Below are 13889 nucleotides of genomic sequence, written 5' to 3'. Positions count from 1 at the left end.
AGTACACTGGGAGTACATTGTGACTACATTGGGAGTGCACTGTGAGTACACAGTGGATGCACTGTGAGTACACCGTGAGTACACTGTGGGTGCACTGTGAGTACACTGTGGGTGCACTGGGAGTACATTCTGAGCGCACTGGGAGTGCACTGGGAGTGCACTGGGAGTGCATTGTGAGTGTGCTGGGAGTGCACTGGGAGTACACTGTGGGTGCACTGGGAGTGCACTGGGAGTACACTGGGGTTGCACTGGGAGTACATTGTGAGTGCACTGGGAGTGTGCTGGGAGTGCATTGTGAGCACACTGGGAGTACACTGGGAGTGCATTGTGAGTACACTGTGGGTGCACTGGGAGTACATTGGGACTGCACTGTGGGTGCACTGGGAGTGCATTGGGAGTGCATTGTGAGTACATTGTGAGTACACTGTGGGTGCACTGGGAGTACATTATGAGTGCACTGGGAGTACATTGTGAGTACACTGGGAGTACACTGGGGGTGCACTGGGAGTACATTGTGAGTGCACTGGGAGTATACTTGTGGTGCACTGGGAGTATACTTGTGGTGCACTGGGAGTACATTGTGAGTGCACTGGGAGTACACTGGGAGTACACTGGGGGTTCACTGGGAGTACACTGGGAGTACACTGGGGGTGCACTGGGAGTACACTGGGAGTGCACTGGGGGTTCACTTTGAGTACACTGGGAGTACACTGGGAGTACACTGGGGGTGCACTGGGAGTACACTGGGAGTGCACAGTGAGTACACTGTGAGTGCATTGTGAGTGCACTGGGAGTACACTGGGGGTGCACTGGGAGTGCATTGGGAGTGCATTGTGAGTACATTGTGAGTACACTGTGGGTGCACTGGGAGTACATTGTGAGTGCACTGGGAATACATTGTGAGTACACTGGGGGTGCACTGGGAGTACATTGTAAGTGCACTGGGAGTATACTTGTGGTGCACTGGGAGTATACTTGTGGTGCACTGGGAGTACATTGTGAGTGCACTGGGAGTACACTGGGGGTTCACTGTGAGTACACTGGGAGTACACTGGGGGTGCACTGGGAGTACACTGGGAGTACACTGGGGGTGCACTGGGAGTACACTGGGAGTGCACAGTGAGTACACTGTGAGTGCATTGTGAGTGCATTGTGAGTGCACTGGGAGTACACTGGGGGTGCACTGGGAGTACACTGGGGGTGCACTGGGAGTACACTGGGAGTACACTGGGGGTGCACTGGGAGTACATTGTGAGTGCACTGGGAGTACACCGTGAGTACACAGGGAGTGCACTGTGAGTACACTCTGAGTACACTGTGGGTGCACTGGGATTACACTGTGAGTACACTGTGGGTGCACTGGGAGTACACTGTGGGTGCACTGGGAGTACATTGGGAGTACACTGGGAGTCAGATTTCCCATCCAGTTCCAGAGATGCACCAAACTTTTGCATCGATTTGAGAGTGATGTTCTAACAACCTGATGATGTTAATGGAGAGGGGCACAGGTTGCTGTTTGAAGGGTATGGAAATTGATGGTGGGCAGATACATGGACCTTTTTGAGCATTTCATGTGTTGTCCATGTCGGTATGATTTAATTGTCTGGTGTGAAGAGATTTGAGCTGGACCTTTGTGCGCACATATTCGTGAACCTGCTTTAAGGGACATGATAGGAACATACGAATAGGAGGAGACCATTGAGCCCCTCGAGCCTGTTCCACCATTCGATTAGATCACAGCTGATCTGTATCTTAACTCCATCTACCCGCCTTGGTTAAAACACTAGTTAGGCCTCAGCTAGAGTACTGCATGCAGTTCTGGTCACCACATTACAGAAAAGATGTGATTGCACTAGAGAGGGTACAGAGGAGATTTACAAGGATGTTGCCGGGAGTGTTGTGTCTGTGTGTTGATAGAGACACTGAAGACAAGAGTTGGTTTGATAGGTGTTTACTAAACAAAGTCTGGAGGGGAACTAACGGATACAACACAATACTCAGGCTTGTATAGCCGAGTGGCCATTACTGGCATTACAGTACACATGGGGCTCTTAAAGGCACATACACTACAATTCCTCCTATTTTAGCTAACCAGTACATAATATTTTAAGTAATTATTAATTACATGTTGTAAGAAAAATAATCTATACATTGCTGCAGTTAATTAATTATAAGTCAGTCTCTCTGGAGGCTTCCTGACTCAGTCCGGATAATGCCTCGGTGGTGTAATAGTTTCTGGTGGTGTAGTAGGTTCTTTTGGCAAGGCTGATTCGGCTTGAATGCCAGTGTCGGGTTCATCGGGTTCCAGTATCACTGGATCGGAGGTAGATATGGGTATCTCTACTTCATCGTTAGGCGTATAGAGTTGTGGTGTAGGTTGTCCCTTTTTGGATGACTCTATGATTTGGTCAGCATGGCGCCTTATTATGCTTTCTCCGATGTCCACGGTATACATCAGCGGTCCTAATCGTGTGCAGATAGTTCCAGGCTGCCATTTCTCGGTACGGTAGTCCCGGGCCAAAACTTGTTGACCTATCTGGAAGGTTCTAGTTGGCCTTTCATTCATGCCTTGAAATTGCCGGTTCTCCACGTCCCTTCTGATGTTGGGCTTGATCAAATCCAGCCGGCATCTTAGGCTTCTATTGAAGAACATCATGGCGGGAGTTTGGTTTGTAACCATATGTGTTGCATTCCTGTATGCGAACAAGAAGTTATCCACCTTGTGCTGAAGTTTTATGTCTTCATTACCCATGGCCTTTATGGCCTTCTTGAAGGTCTGGACAAACCTTTCAGCCAATCCATTGGTGGCGGGATGGTATGGGGCGGACGTGTAGTGCTTAATCCCATTGTTTTTTAAGAACTTCCTGAATTCTTCGGACACAAATTGCGGTCCATTATCAGAACAGATCTGTTCCGGCAGCCCATTCCTGGCAAATATGGTCCTTAATACTGTGATGGTTTTTTCCATGGTGGTGGAGGACATCTTTATTACCTCCGGCCACTTGGAGTGTGCATCAACCGGGATTAAGAACATTGGGCTAGATTTTCAGTTGCTTGCGCCAGCAGTTAGCGCCTTAAGAGAAGTGATTTCCGGGCGCTATGCGTGTAGCGCCCGGGCGCAGCGCAGTTTGCGCCCCGCCCCAAATTAAGTTGCCCGTTAGCGCCGGCGCAAAGTTTAGCGCCCGCCCGGCTGCGCGCGCAGAAAATGACGTCACATCCTCGTGCAACGCCCTTTGGCCGCCCCGATTGCAAACTTCAGTCGGACCGCCCCATTGTGCGGCGGGCGGCCGGAGCGTTTGGAAAAAGGAACGCAACACAACCAGCGCGGGCCCCGGGGGGCGCTAATTAAAGGGAACGTCCTCTCCAGTATAAAGGCCATCCATTATTTCAGAAAACAGTCTTGTGCAACGCATTTCTGGAGACACAACAAGGAGGATAGCTAACTGGTTTCAAGCAGCAAGAGCCAGGTATTTTTGGACTCAGGCAACAGCGCTGCAAGTGGCCATTTGGAAATTAGAGTGTTTGCCAGGATTTGATGGGGGTTGCATGGGGTGCCAACGCGGAGCTGCAGCTCCATGTCCGTAGGGCTCGCAGACGCATTGTGAGAGGGGCAGCCCTGGCTAGAGGCAGAGGGGGCTACAGGCGTCGGCCACGTAGGCCTTACCCAGTCAGGCTATACCGCCAGCAGCGCTCCTACCTAAACATGAGTGCCGCGCGATGTGTTAAAAGGCTCCGATTCCGAAAGGAGGTGATTGCAGAGGTCTGCCACCTGCTTCGCCGAGATCTGCGGCCAAAGCTCAGGTGCAGGACGTCTCTGTCGGTGGAAGTGAAGGTGACAGTGGCATTGAACTTCTATGCCACCGGCTCCTTCCAATACGCTGCTGGGGACATAGCAAACATCTCCCAGTACGGCGCGCATCGCTGCATCCGCCAGGTGACAGAAGCACTGTTCAGAAGGAGAAGCCAATTCATCTCCTTCCCCATGGCCCTGGAGAGCCAGCATCAGCGCGCATTGGGATTTTCCAGACTCGGGGAATTCCCCTTGGTGCAGGGCGCCATTGACTGTACGCATGTGGCTTTGCGGGCCCCTCTGGAGCATGGCGAGCAGTATCGCAACAGGAAGGGCTACCATTCTCTGAATGTGCAGCTGGTCTGTGACCACAAGCAGCGCATCATGGCAGTCAATGCCAGCTTCCCAGGCAGCAGCCACGATGCCTTTATCCTGCGGCAGAGTACTGTGCATGACATGTTCCAGGCACAGCCTCCCCCAAGAGGATGGCTACTCGGGGACAAAGGCTATCCTTTGTGCACCTGGCTCATGACCCCGCTCCGCGCGCCCAGGACCGCTGCTGAAGAGGCCTACAACGAGAGCCATCAAACCACCCGCAACATCATCGAGCTAACTATTGGGGTCCTCAAGCAGCGGTTCCGCTGCCTTGATCGCTCCGGAGGAGCTCTCCAGTATTCGCCGGACCGGGTCTCCCAATTTGTGGTGGTTTGCTGCATGCTACACAACCTGGCTATCCGCAGGACTCAGGCACTGCCACCTGACGTTGGACCAGCACCTCAGGAGGAGGAGCAGGAGGAGCATGAGGAGGAGGAGGAGGAGGAGGAGGAGGAGCAGGAGTACGTTCCCAGGAGGGAGCGACCAGGGCCAAGGGCCGCACGACGCCACCTTATTACACGGTACTTCTAAGCCCCCTGTCAGGGAATGGCCAGGGGCCATGAGGGAAGATGAATGCAGCCGCTCCGCAAGCCCTCAGCCGGCGAAGCCAACAAACACTAAGAAGAACAACCATGGAGACTGCATGAATAAAGATAATTTTTTATTAAACAAAAATGGAAAGCCCTTCCCACATGAATCCCCAAAAACAATAAACGGGCCCCACAAAAAGCCCAACAAACGACTCACTCCCACAAACTGGGGAGGAGCCACTCCACCTTTATTGAAACCGGGCCTCAACGTCGGCCTAACGCAAAAAAAAAGCCCTCCAAAAGCACAACCATGGGCAAAATAAAGATGGCCACCGCCATATTAAAGGAAAGCTGGCCACACCCTCTACTGAGTGGCCCGCGAGGGCGAGACCTTGGCCAGCATTTTGCCTCCCCTGCCCTGCCTGCTGCTCCTTCGCAAGCTCTGCCCAGTGGCTGCTGCGAGGCTGGGGGAAGGCGCCTGAGGCTCAGATGCCCTTCCGCCAGATGCCGCTGGGGGGCGGCCTACACGGCGTTTGGGCCTCGAGGGGCCGTCTCCTGAGTGGCGCGCCTGAGCCTGGCCACCATCAGCTGCAGCCGCTTGCCCTTGACGCCCCAGAGGGGGAATGGCGGCGACGGATGGTGCAATGTGGGCCAGCTGGCGTCTGGGATGCGCTGGCTGGTGCTGTGGCGCGGTGGCACTCGGCCGGGCCCGCACTGCAGGATCCGCAGCAATCAGCCGACGGCCGGCTTGCTGGGATGGTCCAGCGCGGCGCCTGCCCTGGCGATGCCTGCCTGAGACAGCGCGTGTGGCAGCAGTGAGTGGCCCTGTGGTCCTGGTGTGCGCGCGCATCACATCCGCCAGGGTCTTGACGGCATCAGTTAGCATGCGGCCAGTCGCGGCAGTTGCTGCCCCGAACTCGCGCACACTGGTCGCCAGCGACTCGATGGCCTCAGGCATGCGCCCCACCACGCTCATGAGCTCCGTGTGGCGCCGGTCCGAGTCGTCGGCCATCTGATCGAGCTTCCGCACCTCCTCCGAAGTGAAGGTGTCCGGACTGGAGTCGCGACTCTCCCGCTGGGGAGGAGGGGGCCGAACTAGGGGACCCTTGCCGCGTTGGTGACGGCGAGTGTGCCGAGCAGCAGCACTCCCCTCTGATCCTTCCCCCCTTTGGGGGGAAGGCCGCGGGCCACGCGCACGGCTGCTGGGTGGCTGGACGCCACTGGTCCCAGAAGCTGCATTGCCCTGCGACAGTTCCTCCAGGCACTCGTCCAGTGAGGAGGTGTCGAGCATTTCCTCCTCTCCTGCGGGACGTGACTGTTCCCCCGAAGGTCCGGCTTGCTCCTCCTCCTCCTCCTGGTTGGAGGTGCTGTCACTGGCAGCCTCAGGGTCCTGGTCGTCACCAGCTGAAAGCAGGAATGCACAAGAGTAGCTTCAGAGTGAGGAGACGGCGTCAGCGAGGGAGTTAGGACTGGTGGGATTCAGCGCATTGGTGGGACAGTGGCAAAGGAGGTAGCTCGGATGGGCCAGTGCGACGCGAGAGGGCCAAAAGGCGAGGTCCTTACCATTGCCGGGCAGTGGAGGGTCGGATACACCGCACGCTGTGGGGACAATCACACGTGCTCCCATGAGCACACACACGCGCTCCTCCAGCCGAGTGAGCTTCTGCAGCTTGGCGCGGCCACCCCTGGCACGGGCCTGGCGATTAAACGCTACTTTAGCCTGCAAGAGAAAGGACGGGCTGTAAGTGCGCAGTGAAGCCCTGATGTAGTGTGCACTGCCTCCCATGGTGGAATAGCTTGGACAGAGTGAAGCCCTGATGTAGTGTGCACTGCCTCCCATGGTGGAATAGCTTGGACAGAGTGAAGCCCTGATGTAGTGTGCACTGCCTCCCATGGTGGAATAGCTTGGACAGAGTGAAGCCCTGATGTAGTGTGCACTGCCTCCCATGGTGGAATAGCTTGGACAGAGTGAAGCCCTGATGTAGTGTGCACTGCCTCCCATGGTGGAATAGCTTGGACAGAGTGAAGCCCTGATGTAGTGTGCACTGCCTCCCATGGTGGAATAGCTTGGCCAAAGTGTAGAGTGCCGAATGGCCATTTGATGCTCATGACTGTCCCAATGCTGCTGGCTGAGGGCTGGCCAAAAGGACTTTCAGGTCCCTTTGCCCATCATGTCAGGTGTACATGCAAGAATGAGGAGGAGACTGGAAAGGCTACTCACCCTCACAATCCTGGTCAGATCGTTGTACTTCTTCCGGCATTGTGTGTGGGTCCTGGGGGCCTCGCCGGTGAACGTCACCCTCTGGGCGATCTGCTTCCAGGCTTTGGTGTAGTCGTGGTGGGTTGGATTCCTCCCACTGTCTGGAAACAAGATCTTGCGCCTCACCTCCAGAGCTGTGAGCATGATGTCCAGATCACCCTCTGAGAAGCGCAGGGCACGCTGACGGGCCTTCTCTGGCGTTGCCATGACTCCCTGGGGCTGAGCAGTAGTGTTGAGGCCTCTTTGCAAGGCTGCAGTGTGCAGGGCGTGGCAGCAGACCAATTCGTCCCTTCCCCCTTTAAGAGCTGGTCGGCACCACGGGGTCTGCTGTCAGTGCAAAAATGACCGCACCCGTGCTGCGCCCCGCCTGGGCGCTATCCCTCTGGACCGCCGGCTTAGCGCCTAAAGAGAGTAGTGGAACGCCTCTTTTAGCGCTCCACCAACCTCTTAGGGCGAAGCCACTGAATTCCCGGCAACGGGGCGCTACTTTGGGGCGGGCGCTAACTTCGGGCGGGCGCTAAAGCTAGCGCCCCAAAACTGCCTAAACTGAAAATCTAGCCCATGGAGTCCATAAATGGACCAGCAAAGTCGATGTGTACCTTTTGCCAGGGTGATGAGGGCCACTCCCATGGAAGTAGAGGGGCTTGGGGTGGAGCGTTTTGGACCTTCTGGCATCCTAGGCAGCTCTTGGTCATTTCTTCGATGTCTCCATCGATACCTGGCCACCATACAAATGCTCTGGCTAGGTTCTTCATTTTCACTCCACCCAGATGCCCCTCGTGAAGCTCCTTTAGCACTTTATCCTGGAGTTTGGGTGGAATCACCACTCTGGATCCACACATCAAGGTTCCTCGGCACACTGACAGCTGTTCTCTTCTTTGCGAGAATGCTGGCAACAGTGGTTCGCCATGTGCTGGCCATCCCTTCACCGTTAAGTCGTAGACTTGTGAGAGAGTCGGGTCATTTCTCGTTTCCTTTTCAATGGCAGAATTTGTTACTGGTAGACATTCCACTATGGTTGAGTGGAACATCTCCACTGGGTCTACTGTAGGTGCCTCTTCTACCGTTGGCAACGGTAGGCGCGATAAACCGTCAGCATTCCCATGCTGTTTTGATCCTTTGTATTCTATGTTGTATTGGTGTGCCCCTAGAAAAAGGGACCACCTCTGTAGCCTTTGCGCTGTCATAATGGGAACACCCTTTTTAGGGTTGAATATGGAGATGAGGGGTTGATGGTCAGTCAACAAGGTAAATTTTTGTCCGTGTAGGTAATGGTTGAATTTCTTCACTCCCCATACCAGGCTGAGTGCTTCCCTGTCGATTTGGGCATAGTTACGCTCAGCTGAGTTCAATGAGCGTGACGCAAAAGCTATCGGCTGTTCCGAGCCATCAGGGAATTTATGCGATAATACTGCTCCTATACCGTAAGGGGATGCATCGCACGCCAGTCTGATTGGCAGTGATTGGTTGTAATGAGCCAAAACTTCTTTGGACGTGATTAAGTCTTTGCATTTATGGAAGGCACGTTTACAGTCTTCGCTCCATTTCCAAATTACTCCTGTTTGTAGCAGTTCATTAAGAGGGTGTAGAAAAGTTGATAAGTTCGGTAAAAATTTATGATAGTAATTTATTAATCCCAGGAACGACCTTAATTGTGAAACATTTTCAGGTGCTGGGGCTTTTATGACCGCTTCAATTTTTTCAGGTGACTTATGCAACCCTTCCTTATTAATTATGTGGCCACAATATGATAATTGATTTTGTAAAAATTCGCACTTGGGGCGATTTGCTCGTAGGCCCCGTTCTCTCAGCCTAGTGAGCACCTGCTCCAAATTGGCAAGGTGCTCGTTGTCATTTTCTCCTGTTACAAGGATGTCATCTAGGTAGCATTGAGTCCCCGGAATCCCTTGGAGGACTTGCTCCATAGCTCTTTGCCAGATAGCTGGAGCGGATGCTACTCCAAAAACCAGTCGATTGTACTGGTACAGACCTTTGTGTGTATTTATCGTGAGATATTTTTTAGAGGCCTCTTCAACCTCCATCTGTAGATATGCCTGTGCCAAGTCAATTTTGGTGAAACGTTTCCCTCCAGATAGTGAGGCGAAAATATATTCTATCCTCGGAAGAGGATACTGTACCGTGTGAAGGACCGGGTTTACAGTCACCTTGAAGTCTCCACAGATGCGAATTTTTCTCTGTTCTTCAGATTTATCATTCTTCAATGCTTTCTTCATGACTGGGACGATGGGTGTTGCCCACTCGCTCCAATCTATTTTAGATAATACGCCTGCCTTTTCCAAATTCTCCAGCTCTGCCTCGACTGCTGGACGAATTGCGTATGGCACCGGTCTTGCCTTAAAAAACTTGGGAATTGCTGCATCTTCCACTTTTATTGAGGCGGTGATGCCTTTCAAGGTTCCTAGTTTCTCTTGAAACACTTCCTTGGCGTTGGCCAAGATGTCTTTTAATCGTTCAGGTATGACGTCATCATTATTTTTTTCCTTATTGGTCACCGTCAGTGCCTGAATGGAGTGCCAGTCTAAACGTATTTTCCTGATCCATTCACGTCCCAACAGCGGTGGACCACCATCTTGTAGAACGTATAAATACGTCTGTATTTCCTTGCCGTTGTATACAACAGGCACCCTTATTTTTCCTTTGGGGTATACTTTCTGCCCCGTATATGTTTTCAAGATAATGGATGTGTCTTTTAAAGGTATATGCGGAAATAGCCGCTCGTAATCCCGTCGATTTATGACGGTCAGAGCTGATCCTGTATCTAGCTCCATTTTAACTGGGGACCCTGCTATTGTGAGGGTAACCCAAATGGTCTGGTAATCTTCTTTGGCAATTACATTATGTAATTTGAGAGAGCTTAGCCTCTTGTTCCTGCAGTCGCTATCGCTCTTCTGGTCTTCGGAGCTACTGTCCGTCATCATTTGTACCTTTCTGTGCTTTTCCTTATTGATTTTTTCCTGTTAGTGGATTTTTTGTTTCCAGATCGGCATACACGTGTAATGTGTCCCATCTTTCCGCATTGCCTGCATGCTTTGTCCTTGAACCAGCAGTCCCTCTGGTCATGGGTGGATCTGCCGCAGCGATAACATCTCTCGAAACCCCGTGTCATTTCATGGGTGCCGAAGTCTTGTGGCTTTTGCTGTATCTCTGCTGCTCCTCTTGCACTGAAAGCCTTGTCCAGTGTTAAATCTTTCTTAGAAAGTAGCCTTTTTTGTGTTCCTACACTTAGGAGACCGCAGACGAATTTGTCTCGTAGAGAATCTGCCAGTCCTGCCTCGAATTGGCAGTGTAGGGTATCAACAATCTCCTTAAAATTCTTGTCCATCGGTTCAGCTGGAGTGATTAAGTTTCGTGACAGCTTGTATGTCTTTGCGCCCATTAGATTTAGAAGTACTGAAGCTTTTTTTTCATCTTCTATTCCATTTGCGGTGCAATATACCTCCACTCTTTCCACATATGTGGTCCAATCCTCTATCTCGTTATCAAAAGCATCAATATTGCCAGAATTAGGCATCTTAGAAAAGATATGGCGCTTCCCGCACTTTTCTTTCTTTTCTGCAGAAAAGATATGGCGCTTCCCGCGCTTTCCCGCCGATGCTGCCGATGACAATGCTGTTTCCCGCAGTTTCCGTTCTTTTTTATTTATTTATTTATTTACAGTTGGAGACTCGTTCCCGCCGGACTCTCTCTCTAGGTCTGAACGCCGACCTGCTTGCAGCGCCGGCCGTCTCCCGAGTGCTCCCTCCCCGTCTGTTACTGCTTGCCTCCGCTTTCGCTGCTTGTCCCAGCTGTAGAGCCAGCTGCTGGAGCCCCAGCCTGACGCCCAGGAAGGATTACCGCAGTACCTGCCACCAGCTTGGCCAGCTGGTGAAACAAACGCTTCTTTCACTTCTTGATTCTTCTGGACGCCAGAGGAATCAATGTCCTTGAGGTCCTGCCGAATTGTAGGTAAGTCCGTTTCCACTTAGTCGCCACTGTTGTGTCTGTGTGTTGATAGAGACACTGAAGACAAGAGTTGGTTTGATAGGTGTTTACTAAACAAAGTCTGGAGGGGAACTAACGGATACAACACAATACTCAGGCTTATATAGCCAAGTGGCTATTACCGGCATTACAGTATGATGCACTATCAATAACTCAAAAGACTGAGATTAAGCGAGTAACTAACAGGCTTTTATTAACAAGAGAATGAAGGTGTGCCTCGAGTGGTCGACCGGTCCAGAATACAGAGGGACTGTGGAGCAGTCACCTTTATACCTGGACTCGTGGGAGGAGTCAGCCGAGGCATGTACAGGCATGTACACAGTGGAATACAAACAGTGGTTTACCACACAGTACACATGGGGCTCTTAAAGGCACGTACACTACAGGGAGTAGATAATCTTAGCTATGAGGAAAGACTGGATAGGCTGGGTCTGTTTTCCTTGAAACAGAGGAGGCTGAGGGGAGACCAGTTAGTTGGGATAAACCAGGGAATTACAGGCCAGTGAGCCTAACATCAGTGGTAGGGAAATTATTGGAAAAAATTCTGAGGGACAGAATTAGTCTCCACTTGGAGAGGCAGGGATTAATCAGGGATAGTCAGCATGGCTTTGTCAGGGGGAGATCATGTCTGACCAATTTGATTGAATTTTTTGAGGGGGTGACTAGGTGTGTGGATGAGGGTAGTGCAGTTGATGTAGTCTACATGGACTTCAGTAAGGCTTTTGACAAAGTCCCATATGGGAGACTGGTCAAGAAGGTAAGAGCCCATGAGATTCAGGGCAATTTGGCACATTGGATCCAAAATTGGCTCAGTGGCAGGAGGCAGAGGGTGATGGTCGAAGGTTGTTTTTGTGACCGGAAGCCTGTGTCCAGTGTGTACCGCAGGGATCAGTGCTGGGTCCTTTGCTGTTTGTAGTGTACATTAATGATTTAGATATGAATGTAGGAGGTATGATCAGTAAGTTCGCAGATGACACAAAAATTGGTGGAGTGGTCAATAGCGAGGAGGGAAGCCTCAGGCTACAGGATGATACAGACGGGATGGTCAGATGGGTAGAACAGTGGCAAATGGAAATTAACCCTGAAAAGTGTGAGGTGATGCATTTTGGGAGGACAAACAAGGCAAGGGAATACACAATGAATGGTAGGACCCTAGGAAGGACAGAGGATCAGAGGGACCTTGGTGTGCATGTACATAGATCCCTGAAGGCAGCAGGACAGGTAGATAAGGTGGTTAAAAAGGCATATGGGATACTTGCCTTCATTAGCCGAGGCATAGAATATAAGAGCAGGGAGGTTATGATGGAGCTGTACAAAACGCTAGTTAGGCCACAGCTGGAGTGCTGTGTGCAGTTCTGGTCGCTACACTATAGGAAGGATGTGATTGCATTGGAGAGGGTGCAGAGGAGATTCACCAGGATGTTACCTGAGCTGGAGTGCTTCAGCTATGAAGAGAGACTGGACAGGCTGGGGTTGTTTTCCTTAGAGCAGAGAAGGCTGAGGGGGGACCTGATTGAGGTGTACAAAATTATGAGGGGCATAGATAGGGTAGATAGAAAGGAACTTTTCCCCTTAGTAGAGGGCTCACTAACCAGGGGACATAGGCCTAGAAATTCAGTATAGCCACTTTTGGGGCGGTAAAGTCGGGCGGCCGCTAAAGTTTGCGCCCGGCGCAAAGTCGCGCCCCCTTCGCCGATATTCAGTCGCAACGCCCCAAGAGGTTGCTGCTGCGCTAAAACAGGCGATGCACGACTATCTTTAGGTGCTAAGCCGGCGGTGCTGAGCGATACCACCGAGGCCGGGCGCAGCGCAGGTGCGGCGAGTTTTTGATTGATGGCAGACACTCTGGCGCCGGTCAGCTCTTAAAGGGGGAGGGTCGATTTGTTTGCCTGCCACGCCCTGCACACTGCAGCCCTCAACCTAGGCCTGACCACTTCAGCTTCACCTGTACAACGCCCAGGACTATGGAGAAGGCCAGGGAGAGAGCGCAGCGCTTTAGCGACGGTGACCTGAGGGTGCTGGTTGGCGGAGTGGAGCGCAGGCGCCATGTTTTGTACCCAGAAGGTGGCAAGAGGCCGCTGCCCAGCGCCTACCGGAAAGCCTGGAGGGAGGTGTCCAACAGGGTCTCTTCCAACAGCGTGGTTGCCAGGACTGCTGTGCAATGCCGGAAGAAATTCAACGGCCTCACTCGGGTTGTCAGGGTGAGTACCCTTTCCAGTGTCCTCCTCATCCTTGCATGTGTACCTCACATTATGGGCAAAGGGACCTGAAAGCCCTAATGGCCAGCCCTCATCCAGCAGCAATGGGACTGGCATGAAAAGCACTTGCACATTCAGCACTTTACACACTGTCCAAGCTATTCGACCATGGGAGGCAGTGCAGACAAGATCAGGGCTACACACTGTCCAAGCTATTCGACCATGGGAGGCAGTGCAGACAAGATCAGGGCTACACACTGTACAAGCTATTCGACCATGGGAGGCAGTGCAGACAAGATCAGGGTTACACACTGTACTTAGAGGCCGTCCTTTCTCTTGCAGGCCAAGGTTGCGCACAACCGGCGCAACCAAACTGACACTGGGGGAGGCCATCCTGACATCAAAGAGCTCTCCGACCTCGACCAGCGTGTGGAGCGCATTATGGGAGGCCGGCTGATTGGCCCAGTCGCCACTGGAGATGCTGACCCTGTTCTGGGCACCAATGGTAAGGGCATGACCTTTTGGACCTCTCTCGTTCCACTTGCGCATCAGATCAGCATCCTTTGTCACTGTCCGACCAATGCGGTGAGTGGCACCACTCATGCCTCCCTCGCTGCCGCCCTGTCCTCACTCTAAAGCTACTCTTGTGCCTTCCTGCTTTCAGATGGTGAATCGCCAGGTGAGGAGGCGGGCCCTCAAGCTGCCACTGTCAGCCCTTTGGAAGACGAGGAGGA

Source organism: Somniosus microcephalus, chromosome 32, assembly GCF_052327205.1.
Source record: "Somniosus microcephalus isolate GS21.2 chromosome 32, FLI_Smic_1.0, whole genome shotgun sequence".
Taxonomy (NCBI): Eukaryota; Metazoa; Chordata; class Chondrichthyes; order Squaliformes; family Somniosidae; genus Somniosus; species Somniosus microcephalus.
The sequence above is the reverse complement of the archived record's forward strand: the minus strand, read 5'-3'. Positions refer to the sequence as shown.